Source organism: Vanessa tameamea, chromosome 18 (assembly GCF_037043105.1).
Source record: "Vanessa tameamea isolate UH-Manoa-2023 chromosome 18, ilVanTame1 primary haplotype, whole genome shotgun sequence".
NCBI lineage: Eukaryota > Metazoa > Arthropoda > Insecta > Lepidoptera > Nymphalidae > Vanessa > Vanessa tameamea.
The window spans coordinates 1,197,066-1,223,779 of NC_087326.1; positions in this window are offsets into that span (position 1 = coordinate 1,197,066).

The following is a 26,714-nucleotide window of genomic DNA, read 5'->3' on the forward strand; positions in this document are numbered from 1 at the left end:
CTTCCACGTTAACTGCCTCCCATTATCTAATTCGGATGTTTTCTTCAACGCTGCTATTAATCTGTTGTATGGCAGGCCTCCAGCTTGAATAATGTGCGTTGCCACTAATAGCGTTTAAATGATATTGAAAATTTCAATTATTTTAATTATGAAGTAATAATAACACTTTTTGTATACCAAATGAAAATATTGGATTACCACGTATCCAATCTTAAAAGAACTATACGAAAAAGTACTCTTTGCTTATAAAAACTGGAAAGGTGTTCAAGTATGATATTTAAAGAAAAATATTGAAAATCATCTATTTCATTGAAATTCTTCTCCGGCTATTTGGAACATCAGCTATTTGGATCATGACTGACCGTTTTGGATCCAAGACCTCGCGCAATGGTCTTATAACTCCATCATAAAACCAACGAAGAAGTTCATAAAATATCAGGGTTTTTGGCGCTGACACTGTTACGTCATATTAAATAAATTCAGTAAGACACACCTTTAGCTGAATCGTGGCTAATCGTTCAAAACTTGCCATCAAGCAAAAACATTTCTTACTTCTTCTAAATCTTTAGAAAGTTTTTAGTCGAAATACTTTTAAGCGCACGCTGTCAGAGACACCACACGAACTATAAGCAGTCATAAAATAAATCAAAGCGCTTTACGACCAAACTATAGCGCCATTAAAATATGGTAAAACGCTTAGCTTTAGCACAAAAACCCGTGTTTTATGTAATGAAATTTTAACAATAAGAAAATTAAAATTTAACGAGATAACCCGTTGGAAAGGCTCGTAAATTTTCAAGCATCTAGTTAATTTGCAAATTAATTTGCTGTGAAAATTATAAACATAGTAAATTTTATTCAAATAACTGTTCACGGCTTTGCGGTTAAAATATCGTTTAATATACGCGTATGCGTCAAATATCAAATTTACGACGATACATCATAGTTAAATTTATGATTTAAGCCTATCAGATGAGTATGTAAGCATAAATAAATACACACACTGCGTAAAAACACAAAACCTTTATATAAATTACTTCCTTGACTTATTTATGAATGCTGAGTCAGAGCCATTATTTTGGTCTAGTTTTTAAGACTTTAGCTAAAAAAGTAAATAAATGAACTTCGTTCCAAGAGAAAGTGAACTCGTCACGTAAAGCGTCATGCTTCCTCCAGGCGACCATTCCCTCTCTTTCTCTTTGTCTCTGTCTTTCTCTATTATATAGGGTTAAATATATATTTTTAACTATACTATTTATACTATACTATTTACCCCTCCATTTAAGCTTAGTGGACGACAATAGCCCAAGACATGGGATTTTTCATAACGATTTTATTTCTTGTCATTATTTATTATGTATATTATATTTAATACACAATAAATATCGAAAGAAATTTCATTCCAACCGCAAAACACCCACGACAAATCTTTGTTATTTCTATCTCTCTTTAACAATTTCACATCTGAACATCTCTTGGACGGTTAAGGTAACCTTCGTAAAATTAATCATAACGATTTTGATAGATTAATTTTAAAACCAATTATAATTAAAGTATTGTTCGGTTTTCGGATTTATCAAAACATTAAAAAATAATTCAATTCTGTCAATACTTATATATTTTAAATTACTTTATTCGTTTTAATACTTTCTGATTACATTTTTTCTAATTCATTTTTACCCGTAATCGGATTGAGAAGATTTAAACCTAGGCCTCAGATTGAGTAATCGAAATTGAAAGACGATTTTTAATACTTCTATAACATGAATTATCAACTTCAAATATAAGTTATTCAGTAGGCTTTTGGGTATTTTCATTTTCATGTTAGTTTGACGAGATTTGATTAAATGTAAACTGTCATCAGTTCTCATGTAGTATTACATAAATATTATATTCACATACTAAATTCTGAAACGAATTTTCGACTCAAATAAAAATTTTAATCAAATGTTTGCACGTGATTTCATGTAAAGGTTCACAAATTGGTAAAAATGCATCGGTACTTTTACCAATCAAAAACGATTGTCTTATAATTTTATTAAATAAAATAAAAACAAAAAAAAAAAATCGTTGCCAACACGAGGCGCCGGACAGATGTGAAACTTCGTTTGTTTTGTCATATGTAGGCGAACTTTCAAATGAGCTACCTGATCTTAAGTTACCACTACCCGTAGATGTTGACGCTGTAAGAAATATTAATCATTCCTCATATCATCAATGTCTCACTAACCTTCGAGCTTAGTAGGGCTTTGTGCTGAATACGTACCACCCACCCTGGTGAGTGAGCCTGTGTAACTACAGGCACAAGGGACATAACCTTAGTTCCCAAGGTAGGTGACACATTGGTGTTGTAAGGAATGGTTAATATTTCTTACAGCGGCATTGTATATGTGATGGTGACCACTTAACATCATGTGGCCCATATGATCGTCCGCCTTACTATAAAAAAAAATGTTATATCCTTTATACCTGTGGCTCACTTACCCTTCAAACCGGAGCACAACAATAGTAATTGCTGATGTTTGGCGGTATACTATACGATGAGTGGGTACCTACTCAGACTCCAACTCATATAGCAACGTAGTATATAGTATACGTACCGCGCATATATTAGGGAGTAGATAGCGCCGACGGAGAGGGTGCAGGACGGCAGAAGAGCGCTTTGTCGTTTGCCGTCACGACACACGATTCGGTCTTACCCCAAGGCGCGCCAATAGTTACGTCACATCTATAATCAATAATAAAAATGTCACTACGAGTTTAAATATGCAATCAATTTTAATTCGTATACAATTACGAATTTTCAAATGATCAACTCGCTTTGCGTCATCGGATAGTAAAAGTCGAATAATTTAATTAATCCAGAGTATTTTTAGCGATCTGCGTTTCAAATAAGCTTTCAATACATAACAGCCCTTTTAATTAAACGTTTCATTGGCATTCCTGGCAATACTATCCGTTGTATAAAATGACTGAAGGCAGGAATTCGAATTAAATTCACAGGTACTAAACAACGCTTTGTGTTGATGCGTTTTCATTTAAATTTTAATACCTACTATTTTAGGAACTATTTCGTTCGTTCTGTTTGCTATTTTGTTCTGATAAAATTAAAGCGAACGTTGGTTTCGAATGTCGAATGTATCGAAAACGAGGATTTGAAATTAGAATTCATTCAATTATTTTTCATTAAACTTGGAAATGATTAGGCACGTGCATTGATTTAAAATAATGACGTTCTAATTTCAAATATAAATATACGATTTTGTATTATCTGTTTTTTTTGGTTTGTTAATTATACATTTAAATTAATATAAGCCTTATAGCTTTGTGTAATGAATATTTTAATTACTAATTTTATGATGAAGTCATTATAGCTCATTCGATATTCAAACTACAGCTTAGTATTTTTTGGGTGAAAAAAAACATTTTATAGGCTCTCTAATACAACTTTTTTATTACAGGAAAATCGATACAACACCGTGTAAATAAATCGAAATAATATTGATTCAATTAGATGAAATGCATACTCCAAAGGTCCGGATGAAAATCGTTTTCAATCGACTTCAAAATGCTTCAAGAAATTCTCAATTTGAATCTTATAGGAGACGATTCGTTTTTGTAAAAAAAAAATATATTCTGAATATAATGAAAAAAAAATGTAGTTTATTATTAATTCTAATAAATTATACCGGCTTACTCAGATATATACGAAACATAATTATTAACGAGATGATAAATGCCGAGAAGCGTAGATTTGCTAGCTGAGTTTACCTTTGACTAACTCAAAAGAACACTGGATCACTAACTCTTCTCGCTTAAAATACCAAATTATCCAAGTTTTATACATCAGAATTGTCGCATAAAAAGTAATTATCGTATAAACTAACAACTGCGTCAAAGCTCTCTATATCACAGTAATAACCTAGAAGTTTCTATCAAGGACATTTTTTTTAACTCACAATATATTATTATTAATAACTGTGTATCATATTTTTTGTATAACGTCTGGCGTGTCGGAGCAAAAACAATGAAATATTTTCTTATTGTCTTTTATTTACTCGTTCGTGTTACGGACGATATTTCTTATAAACGTTTAAGCATCAATAGCGCTAATATCGATGTAAAAAGTTGCAGGTTCGATCCGAGCTGTAAGCTTAAATATGAGGTTAAATAGGAATATTAGTAATTCTTTGTAATGGGGAATTGCAAGAAAGAAAGAAATGTTAATTGAGGACACGGCACGATTAAAAATGATTAAAAAAAAAAATTTTTTTTTTGTAGATTGCTAGTATTCTTTATAAAAAAGAAAAATCTTTTGAATAGAGAGTCTTGAAATCAGTATTAGATCTGTTCTGATTTCGTCAATGCATAATTTATAATATGCTTTATTTATTAATAGGTTTTTAAATAACGACTTCAATTTATAAAGGCAAAGTTAAAAATATCAGCGGAATTTAACTATAAAAACGAATACGGAGTCGAAAACTTGGCGAAATGCTGAGTTAGCCTATACGCAATTGTGGACAATTAGTCACATCTTGTTTATTATGTAATTTTAAGTGTATCACGTTGGCTTAAGATTAAATATTAATTCACTTTGTGGAAGAGCTTTGTGTAAGGCCGTCTGGGTAGGTAACACTTATTCATCAGATAATCTACCGCCAAACAACAGTACTCAGTATTGTAGTGTTCCGCTTTGAATGGTGAGTGAGCCAGTGTAACTATAGGCACAAGGGACATAACATCTTAGTTCACAAGGTTGGTAGAGCATTGGCGATGTAAGGAATTGTTAATATTTTTTAAGCGCCATTGTCTTTGGGCGGGGGTGACCACTTACCTACTAGCCTATACCATAAAAAAAAACTGAGCTGTGTCTCAATAGAATCGACATATAATAACTTATAATTGAAAAAAGAAATAAACCATTTCAATAAATCATATATTAAGTTAAGACATCTCTTAGTAATTAAATTTCCCTTTTATAATATTTCTCTATGATATAAATTATCTGATACAAAGTTATATTCATCAATTTAAATACGGAATTCCTTGAAATATTAATATCTTTGAACGTCAATAACATATCTAATTACTAGTTATTGTTATAATAATGTAATTAATTGATATGTGTATTAATTAATATTACGATTTGATGTTTGATGTTTATATGAATGCCGAAATGTCCAGTGGATGACGTCGGTCTGAGTCGTAGACACAATTTCGTTCATGTGCCGAACTGTTTTTAAACGGTATCTTGTTTTGTAATGAAAATGGTAAAGCCTATAGTGTAACTAAGGAATCTAATTAAGTCTTACTATCGAATATTTTAAATACAATCAAAAGCTATTGGAGCCGACGAACAAACTCGAAAATCACTTGGTGGTAGGTTATACATATTTTACCGCTAAACAGGAATATACTAAATAGGTGTGTCTGGAGGTCTTTAACCTTCATTTTACGCAGATGTATGGGAGTACATGCATCTCCGTAATATATCAGATATATATGTCAGTGGCTGGTGGAGACCACTTAACATAAGGTGGACCATTTGTCCGACTATGACAAAAAAAATTGTAAGCAATTAAAAAGTTTTTTTTTTAAAACCACAGGAGCCGTTTTACGAAAATACTCATAATCAATGTATCAAAATATTCTCTATTTAAGTAGGCTCCTAAAAGCGTTTTTGAATCTTATTACAGTGTTGATTTAAATGTAAAGCCACCACCAGTTTTGAAAGTTTACATACATACGGTAAATGTAAGTATTTATTATAAAGGGACGACTTTTTCGGACTTTTATCATTAAACCTAACCTAACCTAACATGTAAATCGTAAGATTTACCAAGTGAATGATGGTAAAAGTTCGAATCCCAAAGTTTTATAGACATTTACGATTCATAATCGGTAAATCTTAGGTTTTACTAGAGAATCTTAAGATTTACCGTAGTTCGAGCTTTTACAGTAACATATACATTATCATTTGATCAAAGAACAGTACTATTACAGCTATTTCTATTCATATTCAATATATGAATTTAATTAGTTTGACAAAAAAAATAAACAACCGCGGAGTTTCTTTCGCCGGTTCTTCTCAGGTCAGGTCAGGTGTATATCACATTTATGCTTCCCTAACTAGATACAGACAAAGTAATAATACAAATTATTAATATACATGTACTAACAACACAATTATATAAGGCACAAAATTACCGTCTCATAGCCAGCTAGCAAATTGACAAAAAAAAAAACACCGCAGAGTTTTTTAGTCTAAAATTTCGGGTTATAAATTAATTTTATCGTGACAGGAGTTAATTAGATTCAAAAACTACGCTAGCGATGTTTCTCTTTGAGCTCGGCGTAAATGTCAAATTAATAATTTTATTATCGTGCGATTCGAAATTATTTCGAATTGTATGTTTAATAAATACAAAAGCGTCAGTACGCATTTGTGGATTAGAACAGCTTCGTAGAATATGCTCTAAGATATTTTTAGATATTTGATATTTTCGGCAATAAATGTCATATATAAGGTTAAGGTGAAATGTTCTTAGAAAATCGCGATCACGTTCGCTAAAACTTAGTTTTAATTGCATAATGTAGTAGAGTAACACTGATCATTTTAGAGGTTTCAAATATGAGTTCGTAAATAAATACATTTTTGCGCTTACATTGCAAACGCAGGCTAAGCCCTACGAAATAAATAATGTGCTACAGTATAATACACCTTAAAAGGGTCTAAAAATTCTCCGCTGGCATATATCTATCACCTAGGGATAACCCACAATAACCATTTTTTATCCTTTACTTTTTACGAAAAACAATGGCTTACTAACAAAGCAATTTTAAGCAATATAGCATTAATTCTATTTCAATTAAGTACCTTAAATACATTGTGTATTTAATATAGATTAATACGGTCCTTTATAGCATGTAATTTAAATGAATATTTTCGAAGATATTACAGATTTATAATGCAGGGTTATATCGGTTTGTATTGTTTAATGACAAAAAGGCTGTGAACGTTGTATATAAAAACATTCAAAGACATTGAAGTATATGTTTAGTTAGCAGTAGATATAAACGTTTTTGACGACCTCCGTGGTCGAGTAGTGTGTACACCGGTCTTCATGGGTACGCCACTCCGATGTCCCGGGTTCGATTCCTGGCCGAGTCGATGTAGAAAAGGTTCATTAGATTTCTATGTTGTCTCGAGTCTGAGTGTTTGTGGTACTGTCGTTTCTTCTGAGTTTCCATAACACAAGTGCTTTAGCTACTTACATTGGGATCAGAGTAATGTATGTGATGTTGTCCAATATTTATTATTATTATTTTATTCTGCCCGTGCGAAGCCGGGACTGAAATTTGTACATTATAATAACGTCTATGTTAGCTATTAAATATCAAAATGAATTTCAACAGCACTAATTATGTACTAAGAACAAAACTCCGTAATTTCTTTATAAATATTTACTGGGCCTTTTGAAAAGCAAATTGTCCTTAAATGAGGCGTTTAAACTTGAAATTCAAGTTTTGAACGTGTTAGAGTTTCACAAATTTACATAGAGATCTGAAACGCTTTGACGAGACCCCCCGCTGCCCCTAGCTCATTTTAAACATAACTTCCCTTCATTTACATTCATATAAACTGAACAGGAACACAATATATTTCGTTTTGATCTAGCAATTTAACTTTCTAGAATGTTCTTGAAAAATAAACCTTTAATAGTTATTGAATTTAATCTTGTGTTATTTTCACCGTTATGTTATATTTTTGGAATTGAATGAGAATTAAAATTGAGGATCGTTTTGTTATGTAACGTTAGAGAAAAACGTTTCCAACGTAAAAACTCATCACTTCTGTAAATTGTACTTGTATATTTATTTAACATTTAAGAGTAAAATTAAAAGATTTAAAGGTTTTGCTTTTACTAATAATACTTATTACTATTGTTCTATTTCTAAAATGCATTGTTTTGTATGACAGCTAAAACCACTGTCATTTAAAATTGGCAATTTTGTAATTATAATTCGTGTCTAGTTTGGGGATGAAAAAAAAACCTTGTGAGAAAACCTGCATGGGATAATTAAAATTCTTCTTTATATGTAACCTGACCCAATGGTTGCAGGAAACCTACTACTTTCAATATATTTGTATCATCCTTAGGGTGAATAAGATATTGTATATAATTTATTTCCAAGTGGAAAGAGTAAACATTGAACTAATTAAATTAGGCTCCGTAAAACTGCGTAAACAAGCAATATACCTATGAAAGAGTTTTAATATATCCAATCACTTAAGCTAATAAAAATAAAATCAATTTTTAAAAATACAAGCCAATCACTTTATATTAGTAGTCGTAAAGTTAAAACGTCACGAATTGTCGATTTCCCATTCGGTTCGAACGAATTTGATTTTTCATTTCTATTTCTAAGGTCTCTCGTGAAAAAAGTGTCATTAATTGTATTCATTCGAGAAGAATGTCACAACAACAATGAACAAAGTGCCATAATTTTCAAATTATGATTGATGTATTAAATCTTTATTTAGATTAATATGCCTCCATTGTCACTTTTTTGAAGTGAAATGAGGTGTTTGTGAACTTTAGTAGCGACACAAGCGCTTTAAAAGCTTTAATTATTTTTTCTTTGTGTGGTGATGGTAATGAGGAAAGAAGACGTGAATTTCTTTTGAAATCCATTTATTATAGTATTGATAAGCGGCCGAAAGACAAGTGACCACCCGACGGTAAGTGTTCGCCATCACCCATTGACATCGCTTTGACATTGTTGTTGAGCGATAGAATATCTGATATGTGCGTGTTATCTGCTCAGGCGATCTTGTACAAAGCCTACCAACCAAGTCAAACTATGTTATATATAAATTCAACCAATCCTTCACCGATTTTGACTATTTCTATTCCACCTCTGCTGTACAAAGTGGTGGATGTTTGCACATTTTATATCCACCCAATACTTTCCTTCTCTGTCTATGCTAATTTAGAAATCATATTTTCGGTTAAAGCTCTCGTATAGCGTAACATCACACTGGGCATTCTTGGCTCTGAACAATTATAGGAAATTTTAGGAATATATTTACTAAGATTTTGCAGCCCGATATTGTTTGTATTATTTAAATGTGTTTGTGTGTTTATGTATGACTGATGTGAATTATGAATAATAGCTAGTAAGTATAGTATCATATCAGACATATATAGTGTCATTCTGTGTATGTCAAATAAGTAGGAGGACAAATGGGTCACCTGATGGTTAGTGATCACCACTGTTCATAGACATTGGTACTATAAAAAATATCAAGCATGTCTCAAATCAGAAATGTACCGCAAACCTTTGGAACTAAGATGTCATGTCCCTTGTGCCTGTAGTTATACTGGCTCACTCTTCAAACCGGACCACAAAAACACTAAATACTCTTATTTGGCGGTAGAACATTTAATAAGTTGGCGATACCTACCCAAAAAACCCTTTAACGAAGTATATTTATTTATAAAACGATATTATTTGATTGGTGAAAATAGTAACTGATAATATTATTGTTAGATCAAAATTCCAAAATCGCAGTAAATTGGAAAATTGTTATTCAAATTAATTTGTTAGAGGCTACTTGTTCAAAGTATATTTCAATTTTAAATTATGTATGTAAAATTATACAACCATATAAACATAAATCTTCTACATTCATTGACTTTTTTATTTTTCATAATCGAAGTTATACTCCATAGTAACATTGTAATCCGCTAAAACATTTGAAAGAGAACATCGTTCGAGAAAACACCGGCGTAACGTTAAAAGAAGTTGAACAATTAAGTCGAATTACTATTCAAATTAGAAATTCGTGTAATAAGCTTAAGTAAAATTATGGCACGCCACCAAACGCCCGTGCGCGATGTCGGCAAGCCAGCGAGACGGGTAACAAAGCGGGCTCATTAACTGCTCTGCTACCGTTGAGTTTCTTACACAGAGTAGGCAACAACAGACGATTATGTACTCCTTTCGAGGATTTTCGCAGTTTTATATTTTTTTCAGACCAAACTGGGTGTGTACCTACCATTTTTGTGAGCAACTTTTACAGATACAGGTCCAATAGAATTTACATCATCGATTCGACTGATGTGGTTGTAAGATGTAGTTTATTTTTGCTTTGACAAAGTCTGTGTCGTATATCTGGTGAGCCATATGTTAGCCAGTAAAAACAAATAATAATTCTGTAACATATTTTCGTCCTAAAATAAGCTAAATAATTTGTAAATATATCAATATCCGGTAGGACTTTAGTGGACCGGCTTCAATTCAGATTATTGTTAAAATTTATCCTCGCAATTTGATCAGCTTGACCGAACCAAATTATTGGGTTGTATCCGAATTCACTTGCAATTGAAAGTAAGCTTAAATTGTAATTGTGGTCTGTGACGTATCAAATTCTTATTTCAAAATATATAACTAATAATATTCCTAGTTATTCCTACAGTGTTATTTTTGTTGTAGGATACGATAAATGTACTATTTAAACTCCAAGCTTTTACTAAACAGTAAAGACGACAATTGTTGTCTGAGCCAAACTTAAAAATGTGTCTTTCACGCAATTAGTTCATATAACTTCCCTTAGATTTGATATCATAATATTGTGTCGCTTGTATCAGCTCTTATACTAACTCATTTGTTTATTTTTTTAAATCGTAATATACAAAGTACTCATGTTTGGCAAAGGTCCAATAGGTTTCCAGGTTTTGTGCAAATATTGCCATGTTACTTCCTCATTCGTTCTTAGAACCATAATTATCATCATAGAATAGAATAAATCTTTTAATAAGAATTAGTGTTATTAAATATTTAAATGAATGTACAAATCAAAAATAAAGACAGATACTGAACAAATCATAACTGCGTGGAGGTTAGTAGCATTTCCTAGTGCCACAATTTCAAAATATTAATATAATTATAGGGTCAATAGTGAATTATTTACAATGACAAATATGTATTCGGTAAGAAACGGATACGAAGCTATAATATAATATAAGGCCAGGTGTGACACCATTGTCTAAATTTCTACTTCTCATGATCTCATTTGAGCACTTTTAAATTGTTGCATTGTTGGACAAATACTTTTCCACAATGTGGCTGCAGGGCAAAGTGGTGGATGCACAGGCTGGGCTTGTTCCTCTAATTTGAGAAGATTTGTCCATGATATTTTTGTAACTAAGATTGAGATGAACAAATATAATTTAAATTGTTCTCCCTAGAATTTACAGAGACAATTGGTGAAGATTTATGTGATCTATCGACCATAAATGTTATATAAAAGACAGGTTATAAGCCTCAATTATAAGGTACTTGTATCAACATTTTAAATCATTTCAAGATTCCAATTTCAAACAGTAATACTTTGTTTGGCTGTGGTTCCAGTTTAAAGGGTGAATAAACCAGTGCAATTACAGGTATAATGGATAATATCTTGTATTCTATGAATGTCGGCGCATTGAAGGTACAAAAAGTGGTTTATTCGTTTTTATAGTGTCGTTTAATACATGATAGAAAGAGTCCACTGGATCGGTGTCACTATACACTGCATCAGGTGATAATATTACTGAAATATATTTTATTGATTTGATTGAAGATCAAGTGACAGATTAGCTTTTTTCAAGATTCGTTCAGCAGAGTTACATCATCTTCGCTGAACGTCTCTCGAATAATCTAGTTAAGGTCGCCGCATCTGAATTTTAAATACTCTATGGAAATATTTGAACGTAACCGGGGAGATGGAAAATTTTAATAAAATATGTTTTCCCGCATAAACTGGCATCTCCTGCGTCACGTCCCTTACGAATCCTTTAAACACTTACAATGTTACTTCATACACTTCTTCCTTATTTCTTAAGACGCAAAGATCAAATTCCTTTATCTTGTAACGAGAAGAACTTGCCTCGATAAACTATGCTGCACTATAAGGAAGAGATGTGCCAAGATTATGAAGTACCTACGTTTTAAAATATTTCTTCTTGTTATAATTTATTTGAATGCCGGTAGTTTTCCGTTTGTAATTGCGTATGTTTTTGCAATTAGCCGTTCGTGACATGCTTCTGCACGATGAGAGGAAAATATTTAATATTTAACATCATTTTTTGGGTCTTTGGAAATTATATAGTATTACTTAACGATGTAAATAAAAAATGTTCTTTAAGCATTAAAGGTATTTTGGTTATAAACTTTTTGAAAGATAAATTTTACGGTATATTTAAAAATTTGGTATATATTTTTTTAATTTCATCTAAATTTTAATCAGAAATTTCCACTTTAAATATACAATTTCGAAACTAAAATAAAATAAGTAACTAAGCTATCAGTTAAATCAAAATGTACTATATGTATAAGAAATATAATTTATTTATTTAATGTGTTATCACCAAATTACGTACTAAAAAGGGGCAACATTTTAAGTGAACTGGTTTAAATTTCAGTTGAAAGTTTTACTACTAACAATAATACTAATGGGTAGAGAGAAATAAAAGTTTATTTAATATGAATGCAGGTTAATCTTAACGACTCAAAGTTGTACTATTGAATAAATTATATTATTGAACTATTTAACAAAAAAATCGCGAGGTTATTATTGTTCGTTATTATTGTTATTCGTATTTGTTGACTTTCATGCAGGATATATAGTAAAATTGTATTTGATTGCTATAAATATAATATAAATTTTACAAAGTGAGACCGCGGGGCGTATCCAGTCATTAAATTCAGTACTTTTACATTTATTAACTTCAATAAAAATTGAAATCCGCGCTTCAATAAATTCATAATTAAATAACGCGAACATATGATTCTGTAATAACATATTCCAGTAATTTAGCGAATGAAAGCAGTCTCACGTGAAAGTAAGAGCATTTATTATATCAAAGTGCATTTTGTATGTAGTCGAGTAATTAAGATTTAATTTTCAGCTCAACTGGTTGAAGTAATTAGTTTATAATACGCTGCAGATGTCTGGATGCTGTAAACTTGAATATACCTATCGCTACATCTATAATAATGTTAAGTCATTCAAATTTTATGAAATATCAAACCGGTTCAAGCTGGTTTAAGCCAGTTAAGTCTAGTCAGTTAGTTCTATTGGTCGGTATAATTTTTTCCGACAACTTCAACAATCATCATATTTCGGTCAATTTACACAAAGTCTTTAATGAATTATACACCTAAATCTTCCTCATGAATCACTCCGTCCATTAGTGAAAACCGTATAAAATCCGTTTTAGGAAGTTCTAGCAGGAGGAATTTATTTTATAATACGTAGTGAAGTAAATTTTTACAATTCTCTCTTGTGTCGCAATTTGAAGTTAAGAATCTCGGTGGTTGGTTTGTGTATTTTCAAAGAACAGCAATAAAAAAAAGTTAATGAAATGTCAGTCACGAACGATTGGTTTGAATACAAATCCAAGCCTGAGTTGTTTCTAAAGAAAAGTGACCCAATATTTCATGGAAACGAAACGAAAACATTTACGCACGCACACGAAAATGGGAACTTGGCACTATTTTCACTCGTAAGAATTCGAAACGGATAGCTTGTAAAACAATAATTGTGATGGATATTGATTTAAGTTTTCTTTTTTTTTTATTTAGTGATGAAAGTAATCTTAAATCCATACAGGTAACATAAATATACCTAATTTCTTTATTCGCATGCAGTTTTACTTAAGTGGTGGGATTATGTGCAACCCCCTCTGTCTAGGTACCAACTACTCATCATATTTTTCCGCCAAAGAAGAGTAAGTGAGCCAGTGTAACAAGCGACATAACATCTTAATTATTGGATTAGCGACGCATTAAAAATTTAAGGATTGGTTAAAAATTCTTACAGCGCCAAAATTTATGGGTAGTGGTGACCACCACTACGGTGACCACTTATCACAGTGGTGGCTCATTTGCCAGTTCACATAAAAACGCAATGATCCTTGTGCGGATTACATCTACGCATTCTGTCACCGTGGAATTTCGTTTGTCTTCTAAATTAAATTGATGTTGTAATCTCAACAGCATCCATCAATCTTCCAGTCGTCTCCATCCTACATGACATTGGCAACATTATCCGTGTTCAATTGGCACAATGCCATTAAATGATTGAATAGGAAAAAAATAAATTAAACAATTTATTGCTTTATAAAAAAAAATATATTTTAAAGTAATTTGTTTAATGTTGTTCATCAATCATGTAACTTGACTTAGATCGATTTAAAATACAATTTAATTAACCATATTAATAAAATACAACCAAACTTAACTACCGTTGAATTATCGCCACAGGATTCACGAAACAATTTCATATTTAAATTATATTTTTGTTCTGAAACGTTTGTTAGGACGCCTCGGGGGTAGACCGGTTCGTATGCCGTGACGGCTAACAGCATGAGGGTTTCATATCCCCATTTCGTTTACGCTATCTATGCCTGTATGTATGTATGCATGTTTGCGGTGCGTATAATATGTTTCATTATTTATACATAGTCATAGTAATAACATAGTTTAGTAGTAAGTAAGGTTTAATGCAGTTTTCATCAATAAACATGGTGGTTTGCGAGGAAGGTTTATATGGAAATGTTTATATGTATAATGTATAAATATTATCGAATCGAGTATTTTTACTTTTCTAGCAGGAAATGTTGTATATATTAATATTTGTATATCCACGTAAAGTCGAGACGGGTAGCTGGAATACATTTGATCTTTTTCCTCCAGTTTATTTCTTGGTTTACTTAAATAAATTATTTCAATAACCATCAATTTCGTTTCACATCTGCCACGAGATCGGTAACGGCCACATTTTTTTTAGTCTTGTTCGGCCGTATATGCGTCACTCGGACGACTTATGACGTATGACGACTTAGGAAATAATGTTTTTTATCTCGGACAATAAAAAATAAAATACAAATAAATTTTACTTTTGTAATACAATATAAATTAGCCATATATTCGTTTAAAAAGATCACAAAGATAATATATATAATAAAATCTGAATTTAAAAGGTAATTACTTAAAAAATAATTTACACCGTGTTTAAAAGAATAAAGGAAAATAAATCATTTCCCAGTGTCAGAGGCGTGGTCAATCCCCGGCATCGCAGGCAATTATATTTTAATTTGTCTTTCTTTGTTATATTTTAATAAACTTCACGATTTTGCTAATTTCACTTTGTCTTTAGAATTCCTTAGAGAAATACGAATAAACAAACTAATATACAAAATATGCTTTTAAAATGAACTATGTGCATATAATATATTTTTATCACACAAGCATGTAGTTCGCACAAAAGCATGCTAAGTACTGTTAAGTGCTAGCTACTAGCACGTGTAAGCAGATTTCCTTGAACGCATATTATACTAGTTCTTAGCATGCTAGGAGTATCGTAAACTGTTTGATCTTTTCCCCCTGTCGAGAAGCGGTGAGGGGAATCGTATGCCACCTATAGCTACACAAAATAGGCAGTATATAGGCATAGTAGGCAGTATATAAATGGACCACCTAATGGTAAAGGTCCACCACCACATAGACGCTATTAGTAATATTCCTTATATCTGCAATACGCCATCAGCATTGGGTAGAAAGATGTTATATCCGTTGTATAGGAACACAACAATTATTTATTATCGTTTGACGGTCGAATATGTGATGAGGGTGGTAGCTAACCAGACAGACTTGTACAAGCTCTACCACAGGGTAACTATTATGCATTATCAATGCTTGCACGATTTAAAACTAGATGACTTTAAAACGAAGGCACTAGCATGCTAGTGACTATTTTTTTTTTAGGGTAGAATAAAACTATACTACTACCGAGGTCGGTATGCTGGATAATTTTACTGAAACTAGTTGAAACTGGTACTGGTATTTGTATTATGAGTATGTCTATAACGCATAACATAAAATTTATCTTGAAATAACTGACAAATATTTTCACACACGACAGAACACACTGGAGAACCCAGTGTGAATGTTACAGAAATCCACGGCAAACGCCACATACGTGTTGCTTTACAATAAACAAATATTTGTCATAAAAAATCAAAGTCTTTCTACCCATCAGTTATCGATATTTAATTTCAATTCAATTAAGACGAGATATAACATCAAAATTAAATTTTTATTTAAAAAAAAAAATGTTGACTATAATTTCTTGCATAACAAATACACCTTTAATTATCGAATTAAATACGTTTAATTAAAACTTTATTTCAAATAAATATAACCATTGAAATAAATTAACAAACTAAGTAACATTCGGGCCTTCCACATTTGAACTATTGAGGAATTCTCGAACCCGCTTGATTGAATCGTACAAATTCTATTCCATTAACTAATGAAATGGCAATTACAATAATTGAACGGTTCCGTACTGTTAACCGTTTCATTTGATTAAACTTTCTAAATAACTACAGAGAGCGACGTCTTGGTATAGTTTGGGATTCTAAAGAGATTTTCACGAAAAAGTAACCCACGGCTGCACTTGCTCCACCTTTTTCTATTGTTAAAGGAAAAAAACTGTCAACAAGAATCAAACCATTGAAAATTTTGTTCATTGTTTGTTTTGTTTACAGTTGAAGCATTTAGACCTTGGAGTAATAGTGATTATTTTTTTATTAAAGTTATTTATGCCTCGGCTTATTGCCTCCGCCGGTGACAGTTCTGTTTCATTTTTAGGCAAGGCAATTAGAATTGCGATTCAACGGAGAAATTCTGCTAACATTCTTGGACCATTTCACGCGGCCATGATTTGCGGAGTGTCTAATTTTAATTTTATATAATTATAATTGATGCCTTATTATAAATAATTGTTTATTGAATCATAGAAAATCTACATATGATTTTATCAAGAAGTATGAATGTTTCGAATTTCTATCAACTGTTTTGTAGGGAAGTAAAATTATCATAGACATCTTACATCATCAGAAAACAGGAAAGTTATGAATCTAACTCTTATTTAATTGTCTGTATATTATTCAAATCTAAATATACTTTATTCAAGTAGGCTTTTACAAGTACTCTCGAGTCTTCATTTTACGGAAATGTATTAAACGTAGAGGTCTCTATTAGAGCTGTCACAATACAAACGATATGCCGCTTCTAAATTTCTTTATTCTATGGAACCTATCCTTTACGGGTCATTCGGGAAGTTCTCAAAACAGAGGGCAAAAGGGATGAAGCAGTATTTGCTAATGTTCACAAGTTGCTTCGTCCACTTGATTAATGATTTTCGATTTAATTATAATTACTTACAACGAAATACGGATCAGGTAATCGGTGACACAACACTATGGATATGAAGACGTGTTGTTACTTCGTACAAAGGTGTTGTTGGACTAATAGTTAAGCTTTGTAGTTTGGTTCAAGGTCAAGTTTATCTTTGTAAACTTTTGTATCTCTTTTATGACAATTTGATATTGAAAAAATATAGTTGAATTGAGATTTTTATTTTATTCTATTTTCAAATTTCAAATATCTTTTGAAACAACGATTACATTTTTTTTTAAATTATTTGTTAATTCAATTTTGGATCCATACTGTTTCGAAATTGATATATAAATTTCAATGTTACACGTCGTTTAACTATTTTAAATATTTATATTATAAATTGAATACTTGTTTTCTTAGATAACATCCATAAGCATATAAAAAAGGCGAGCAGAATCTCGCTTTAGTAATAACAGAAATACTATAAGACATTCATAAGCATGAACTTTCCGCCACAAAAAAGCAATACAGCTTCCAATATGACCTCCGTGGTCGAGTAGAGTGTACATCGGTTTTCATGGGTACACCACTCCGAGGTCCCGGGTTGGATTCCCGGCCGAGTCGATGTAGAAAAAGTTAATTAGTTTTCTATGTTGTCTTGGGTCTGGGTGTCTGTGGTGCCGTCGTTACTTCTGATTTTCCATAACACAAGTGCTTTAGCTACTTACATTAGGATCAGAGTAATGTATATGATCCTGTCCAATATTTAAATTAATTTAATTTAAGCTTATCCCATAAGCAAGATGAGCTCATTTACTAAATACCAGTTCTGATTTTAAGTTTATTGACGTTTATTGCCCCACTTCTAAGGGTCACAGCGTGAAATGAATAAGTCTTCTTATAAGGTATAATATATATATTATATAATACTCTAGCTTTCCGAACGTCATTACGTCAAACTTTCATGGTAACGTATTATTTACATATTTAAATTTGTTTCGTTTTTTTATAGTATTCTATCAGGGTATAGAATTTTTTCCTAAACGAATTTAATAGTGCCTGAGATTATCGCATTTAACCGTAATTCTCATCATCTTTCTACAAAGATTTGTTATTATAAATTTGCTGTGTCCATTGGATATTTTAGATTCCAAATTAATTAGTAAACAGCATCAGTGCCGGATCCAGTATTGCTGTTTGGGAGGGGGTTGATCACGCTGGTAAGTATTAGCTTACTTGGTAAACATTTTATTTTACTTTAGGTTGTATAATGCTTGCTAAAAAGTTAAATTAGAATAATAATTATTGAGTTCACCTTAAGATTTTTTACGGAAAAACCCAGATGCCTGTAGAGGGGGCTTGAGCCTCTTAAAGCCCCTCTACAGAATCCGTCACTGAGCATCATTTAAGTAAGGCAGAGCGTTACGGTAATAACGTGCGATTAAAACTTCCCAAACATACGGACAATACAAAAAAAAACAAAAGCGAAATAAAATGTTTTTAAAGGGTATTTTAATTTTGGATTAAAGAATCAGTGCTTTCCAGTTTGCATACGCAAAAAAAAAATGTCAATTTTACCCCGCCGTAATGGTCCAGTGGTTAGAAGTGATGAATCTTAACCGATAATTCTGACTAATATCCGGGAAGCACTGTCGAAGTTTGGTTTGCTTAGTTTGTAAGGAAGCTTTCATGTGGTAGATGAGAAAAATTTGGAGCAGCGGTAGAGTAATCTCCAAGTCTTCTCCTGAATAAGGAGAGGAGGCCTTAGTCTATCAGGGTGACATTTACAGGCCTTTATTTTTACTTCATAGCTTCAGGTAAACATATCCGATATTTTTTATCAGAGAAAAATAAACGATTCCCGATATTTTATCAGGTGTAATTGGAACACAAATTCATTGAATATAATAACGATTTCACATTATTGAATTTAAATTGAAAATAATTGGGAATGAATAATTTAATTGTATTTTTTTTTTCGACGTATCACTGTTTTCGAATGAGTTACAGATGTAAGTACGATTACGCCGAATTTTAAGGTACTGTTGCGAAAGAAACGCTTATAATAATTCCACGTTTGCGCACCAATACATTATTTTTATGAGATTAATTCTTCCAATCCAATGTCGGTGACAAAATATCAATATTTGATTAAGTAAATTAATAAAATTTTCGTTTATTTTATTACAAGTTTTAATAGCGAGCGTGAATATATCGTAAAGAGTATTTTATTACATTAGAAACATAAAGCTTTTCAGCATCCAACAACTGTTTTGATGAGGTGAAGATGCTTAAAAAATGGTATACTTAGAATTATACCATTATAGAATACTTAGAATATGGTACTTATTACAAACGTGATATACCTTATCGACGTTACATTTTTTTGAAACCCATAAGCAATCATTTGATCTGTTGATCTGACTGTCGATCGGACTCTCATGGAATTTCTCCAACAGCTCTACGTTTGAGATGTTCTCGGGCCAGTAAATACCGAGAATGCGACGAAGACAGCGGAGATGGATTGGCCACACGCTCCGAAGGGACCACGACCATATTCCCAAACAAGCTTTGGACTGGAATCCCCAAGGGAAAAGAAATCGTGGCCATCCCCGTCAAACCTGGCGACGCTCCGTGTTGGCAGAGGCGGCGAGCATCGGAATGACGTGGAGCGAGGTGAAGGATGCAGCTCAAGACCGATCGCGATGGAGGACTTCTGTGGACGCCCTCTGCCCCATCTAGGGGACATAGGACATTCATTAACATCATCATCAAGCAATCGTAATTTAGCTGTACTTAAAAAAATGTCATTGATAACATTTCCTTCGATGATAAGTTTTGTTTTTATTTCAAAAGTTACACTAATTAATTAGGAAATAAATGTCAATGGAACTTGTATAATAACGTGAATGCGACGAATTTAAAAGTTACAGGAACGCTGTTCAAAGTTCAGCGAAAACGATGAATTGGTTGATTAAATTGATAATTTTCCTCAATTTCTACATAGATCGGAATGAAAAGAGCGTTTTCAGAACTCGTATAATTCTTGAATTGACTAATTTTAGAGCTAAATTAATAATACCGAGAAATATGTTTTAAGAATATTTATTAAAAAGAAACTTACCTATGAAAGAAAACTTCATTAGTGTATTAATTTAATTTATCCGCTTAAGTTATGCCAATACAAAAATAATACTTCGTGTCCCGGTATTAATGTTGAATATCTAGTAATGAAATATAAAAGTCTACTGAAATATATATTAATCCTTCTCTTCAACACACCTTCAAGTCTTCCGGTGTTACGATGCTCATGGATGGTGGTAGTCACTTTGCATTAGTCGGTGATGGTACGCCATAAAAAAATATGAAAAAACCGTTAAGAGACCAGGCGCATGACCACTGGCTTTTACGTACTTCTGAGTCACAGAGACATCAGCCCATAAGCTCTGTATTCCTAAAATAAATTTAATAAATGGCTAAAGGCGTCAAGGTAAATGCAAAATTAGAGATGAAAAAAATAATAATATTATTAACGTTAAGGTCTTAACTTTATAAAAATAATAAATAGATACAAATAATGACCGCATAAAACGGTGTCAAGAATGCTAGTAGCATTTCCCCGTTGAATCTCACATTCCTCTGGGCAAAAATTAACCAGCCCTCCTGTCACCATTGGAAGCAATAAGCGAGGTGTTACACTTTCAATGGAAGATTTTGCAGTACTGCTCCCAGGTCCACGTTTTTCATAATAATAATAAATTATCATTCAATAATGTATTGGCAATCCTATAGGACAATTATTGTATTATATATAACAATTCAAATTAATTCGTGCTCGATAAGTATAATGGCATAAGTAACTTGTGATAATTCGATTTGATTAAGACCATAAGTTGCAGTTATAAGGTTCAATTTTTTTTGTAATTTTATGCACAACTAAATGTTGATACGGAAGAAGTAATTGTTTGTTTATTCACTGTTAACATATATACACTAACATTTTTAAACCTTGAACGCTTGAACATATAATAAATAAAAAAACTGATTAAACTATTCTGGGACTAGTGATATAGACCCAATACAAACATCAATATAGTTTGAATAATGTTACGTATCAATAAAAGTTTGAATAATGTTAATATTCTATATATAGATATATATGGTTTTAAATATACATCAAATTATAATAAATGCTTTAGTAGTCGATTGTACATACACCAAAGATGCGTTACGTGCAAACCGTCACACACGATAAGCACGCGACGAAGCGTAAGGATTTTTGTACATCTTCAATTTGGGAAAAGACTCGTTCACAATGACAGTTATTGGAATTTATTTCTTGCGAATATTTGAGCTAAGACTGCTTTGTTACTGAACAACGTTCGGATTTGTAACGTTACTTTGGTAATAGTATTTATTTCGTGGTTAGGGAACCGATTAATACATTTGAAACGGTCATCTTTTATTACATATATAATCCATTGCGTTTTAAGATATTTTTATATGGGATTTTGTATCCCACTTAGAGATAAAATCTGAGCTGCGTTGGTACCTAAAAACTACACTGAAACAATTGGTTGGTTCAATAAGTATTCCAAATTTTTCCTTAAAGGTTTATGTATGAGTAGACTACATTATTGATTATTAACAACAATAAACGAAACTCATTTTGTTTCTGTGTTAATCTTATAATAATAGTTACTAGTAGGTATGACAATAAATCGTCAGGTTTTCTAAAAATTATCTGGATTGCAAAATGTATTTCTCTACACACTTATTTTTTAATTAACAAAATGATTATGCATTAGCCGTTGGTTAAATTAGCTTTGATTTTATAAAAAAAGTTTTTTTTTTTTATAAAAAAAAATAAACCAGTTCAGTAGCACATAGCAATCGCGGTTGATTTGTTAGCATTTATCGAAGACTTCCGTTTCCTGTCCCCGAAACTCGTCATGAAAATTTACAAAATTTAAATGGGACCATTAAGAAATGAACCTTTTTCAAACGAAATAAAATAATTTGTGAATCGGTCTTTATATAACGGAACTGGCATAAGCCCAAACATGCACAAAAAATATATATGAACATCCAATTTAAGAACCTTCCCCTTTACGAAGACGTAAAAAATTCCAATATAGAATACAAAATTTTTTAATGTTTCATATTATTAATAAATGAAATAAAGTAATATTTTTTATCAAACAATTCTATAAACTTAACTTCTTGAAATTAACCTTAAATCACCGATCATCTGATTGAAAAAAAAAATCTTTATAACTCTTTTTTTAAATTGAAATTGGAAACCGAACATATCTTAATAAAATATTTATGTATCACGATAAAAAAAAAACCATTAAGAATAAGTCCTTATACGAGTCACACAGAACAATGCGGGCAAAAAAAAATGCAGCAATCTGTGTCGCGAACCGTAACACGCGGCCCTTTGTGTAAATTATACAGGTGCCGCCGAAAAATGCATAATAAAAAATATTTAGGGTTCCTTGTGCTTTTAACGAAATTAAAAGTCCCATTAACATATCAACGAAGGGACAGGCTTGAGAAACAGGTTTTGTTACATGAAATCTTTTGAAGAAACTAATGAAAATTGACTGTTATTACATCGATAACATCTACGTTACATTACTATATTTCGGCTTGAAAGTTGAGTGAGCGAGTGTAATTACAGAAGGAGCATGAACTTCTTTGATCCCATGGTTAGTGATGTATTGATAGCGTAAAGGAATAGTTTAGCTATAGTGTATCTCACATAATATGATGAAACGGCGACGAGGGCGTTTAGGCGGAGAGTTCAGGCGCAGGACCAACAGCTCTATGTGGTTTTTGGTTATGAAGCTTCAGGATGGTACTGACAATTTCGTCGCAACAATATGAACATTGGAAGCATTTAAAGGTAAATCATTAACCCTATTAGAGTTTATAATGTATCACATGCTCGATATTGCAGGAAAATGTTGAAACAGCCAATTCCATTTGTAAGTTCCTGTTTTTTTTTTACAAAATTGAGACTCTATAGTATAATAAAAAAAGCCTTTAATTTTAATAATTTAATGAATGTCGTTAATTAATGATAGAAAAGAGAGTTTCCTGTCGGTTCTTCCCGATATAATCTACTTTCCGAACCGGTGGTAGCTGGTTTAATTTATATATAATCACGTTTAAATAAGACGTAAGCGCGCTTGAAGGAAGACCGAATCGTATGCCGTCGCGGCAAACGGAAATCGTCTCCGCCTTCGTCCTCAGATCGATTATTTTACGTGGCCCATATACTACATAATACACTGAAGTGTATAATTATAATAATAAAAAAAGTATATCTATTTGATAGTTGATATTTATTTAATGCTTCTCCGCCGATATGGCCCATTGGTTAGAACGCGTGCGTCTTAACCGATGATTTCGGGTTCAAGCCCACTGACTTTTCATGTGCTTAATTTGTGTTTATAATTCATCTCGTGCTCGGCGGTGAAGGAAAACATCGTGAGGAAACCTGCATGTGTCTAATTTCATCGATATTCTGCCACATGTGTATTCCACCAACCCGCATTGGAGCAGCATAGTAGAATATGCCCCAAACCTTCTCCTCGAAGGGAGAGGAGGCCTTAGCCCAGCAGTGGGAAATTTACAGGCTGCTAATGTTAATGCTTCTCATTGATATATAGATACATGTACATACATACATTTAAATTTATATGTGTCACATCGGCTGGACGTCCCTTGACGGTTCCTTTATTTAAGAATGTTTATACATCCATCTAGGGCCGCAATTAAAAAAAAAATAGAGCAATAAATTGTGGTTTCGTGTGAATATTATACAGTAAATTAATATAAAATTAAATGAATTATATACGTATAGTCTATTCCAACCGCAAAAGGATAAAAGTAAAAAAAACAACTTTTCTCGTTGAATTGACGCGGTATCATTGGCCGAGAGCTTGGATATTCTATGATATTAATTAAGGACTTTCATAAGAACGGCGTTTTGAAGTGAAATCAAAGTTGATATAAGTCGTTAAGTGGATTAGTTTTGTATCATAAATAGCTACTAGCAAATCGCATGAAATACGTATATTTTGGATTTGTTTACATTTATTCCTTCTTCGATAGGAATAGACTGTATTCATACATGGTGTCATCATCATCATCCTCCTGCCCTTATCCCAATTTCACTTGGGGTCGGCGCAGCATGTCTTCTTCTTCCATCCTTCTCTGTCGGACGTCTTCTCACAAGTAACATTCTTTCTAACCATATCGTCTTTCACACAATCCACCCATCGTATCTTGGGTCGTCCCCTACCTCTATATCCATCCATATCTATTCTCAAAACCTTTCTCACAACATGGTATTCATACATGGTGTATTTTTACTGAAAACCAAAGGTGCTAATTAGGAAATTAGTTTGTAATTATTTAACTTAAATACCAAAAAAAAAAAATGCACAGTCTACTTTCTTGTAACAATATTAAAATCCATTTAGTGGCATTTCGTTTGAATAACAATAAAGTGCAGAACTTAATGCATCTTACAATGCATTTTTGTATCAAATTAAAAAGCGATTAAGGCATAAACTTGATTACCTGTTATTACGTCTGTAAATATAATGCTTATATGTGTTTTTAGAAATCCATCGAGGATTATTAACTTTATCACGGAATCTGCTAATTTTTTTGTCGTTTTACAATTTTAATATCATATAATTAGGCTTGATATGCATTAAGATTGTGATTTTAATTATATGTTAAATTTCATTTATATTACTCTTGTTATTTAAAACTTCAGAATTTAAGACAGATTATGTCTTAACTTGTGAAGTTTCGTTTGTGATTAATAAGTGAATTGTAATAAATACGATTGAGGGCTCACATCTAGATCACCTTTAAATCGGTATGTGTTTCATTTATGTATCTAATTCATCACGTATTTTAAGGAAATTATCCTGCATGTGTTGCACGAAAATCTACTACTTGTATGCCAACACGCATTGGGCAAACGTAGAGGAATAAGGTATATATTCACAACACGTATTCAATATATAAAATAAATTTTATTATTTTTTTATCATACAAATTATATAACCTTTTAATTGAGTCATTTCCAATCTCACATAATTAAAGGAATAGGTATATTAAAATCACAGGGACTGCAGACACAAAAAGAAACAAAATATAAAATGATATTTCCAGCAAAAAAAAAAATGAAACATGGCAAAGGTATAATCTATACATACCGAAATATGTGCAACTTTATTATGACCTAAATACCATATAGTTTTCAATTAGAATATAAATCAATTCGTGGCTATGATAGACCAAACAGTATTTATTAAGTAATATTAATTAATAAAAAAATTATATACAAAAGAAAAAAAAATTGCGGCCTCGAAAAAAAATGTCGTATAAACATATTGAATTTTCAAACAAATCACAAGTATCAAAAGTCCAGCTCATTTCCACGTCCAGACCGCACAGCGCCAGACCTTGAAGAGACAATGGGTGATAAGGGAAGCTTGCGGTCAGACAGGGAAACCTGTGTCTCTTTAACACGTGTCATGCATTTGAATTGTTACGATGTATTGATATTATGCAGATTGTAGTTTGCGTTATTTATTATTGAAACCAGCCATCAGGTGTACACTTTGCTTGGATCAAAATACAGCGATCGTAGTGAAAATCTAAACATTCTTTAATAGGCTCTTGTAATCAGATTTGAATTGTTGCAGTATTCTATAAGTTGTTAAGGGTCCTGTTCGAGATTATATACCTCGTGGTTATTTTACTATTGTCTGCTTTATAAGCAGGTTAGTAGTTAAGTTACCACCGGTTCGGAATGTAGATTCTAGAGGACCAGCGAGTAATTTTTTTTTTTTTAAATTATTGTATATTTTTTATATGTATAAAATTATTATTATTGAACAGTTCACCCAATATACACTCTGACGCTTTTATTATAGTTAAATTTATTATTTTACTTTAATAACCGTTTCATATATGGTGTTCAAATGAGAAATCGCCAAATGGAAAAACGACAAAAAGGTCTCCTAGTTTTTTTTTTTTTTTATGGCATTGGTTGGCGGTCGAGCATATGGACCACCTGATGGTAAGTGGTCACCACCGCCCATAGACAAAGGCGTTGTAAGAAATATTAACCATTCCTTACATCACCTATGCGCCACCAACCTTGGGAACTAAGATGTTATGTCCCTTGTGCCTGTGATTACACTGGCTCACTCACCCTTCTAACCGGAACACAACAATACAGTGTACTGTTATTTGGCGGTAGAATATCTGATGAGTGGGTGGTACCTACCCAGACAGGCTTGCACAGAGCCCTACCACCAAGTAAATAAAAAAAAGTAAAAAAAAGTAGTTTGTGTACATTGCGGTTGGTTTTTTTTTTTTAAATCATTTGTTATGTAAAGCTTAATTTTTTTAATCGAAAAGGATACTAGTTTCTGAAA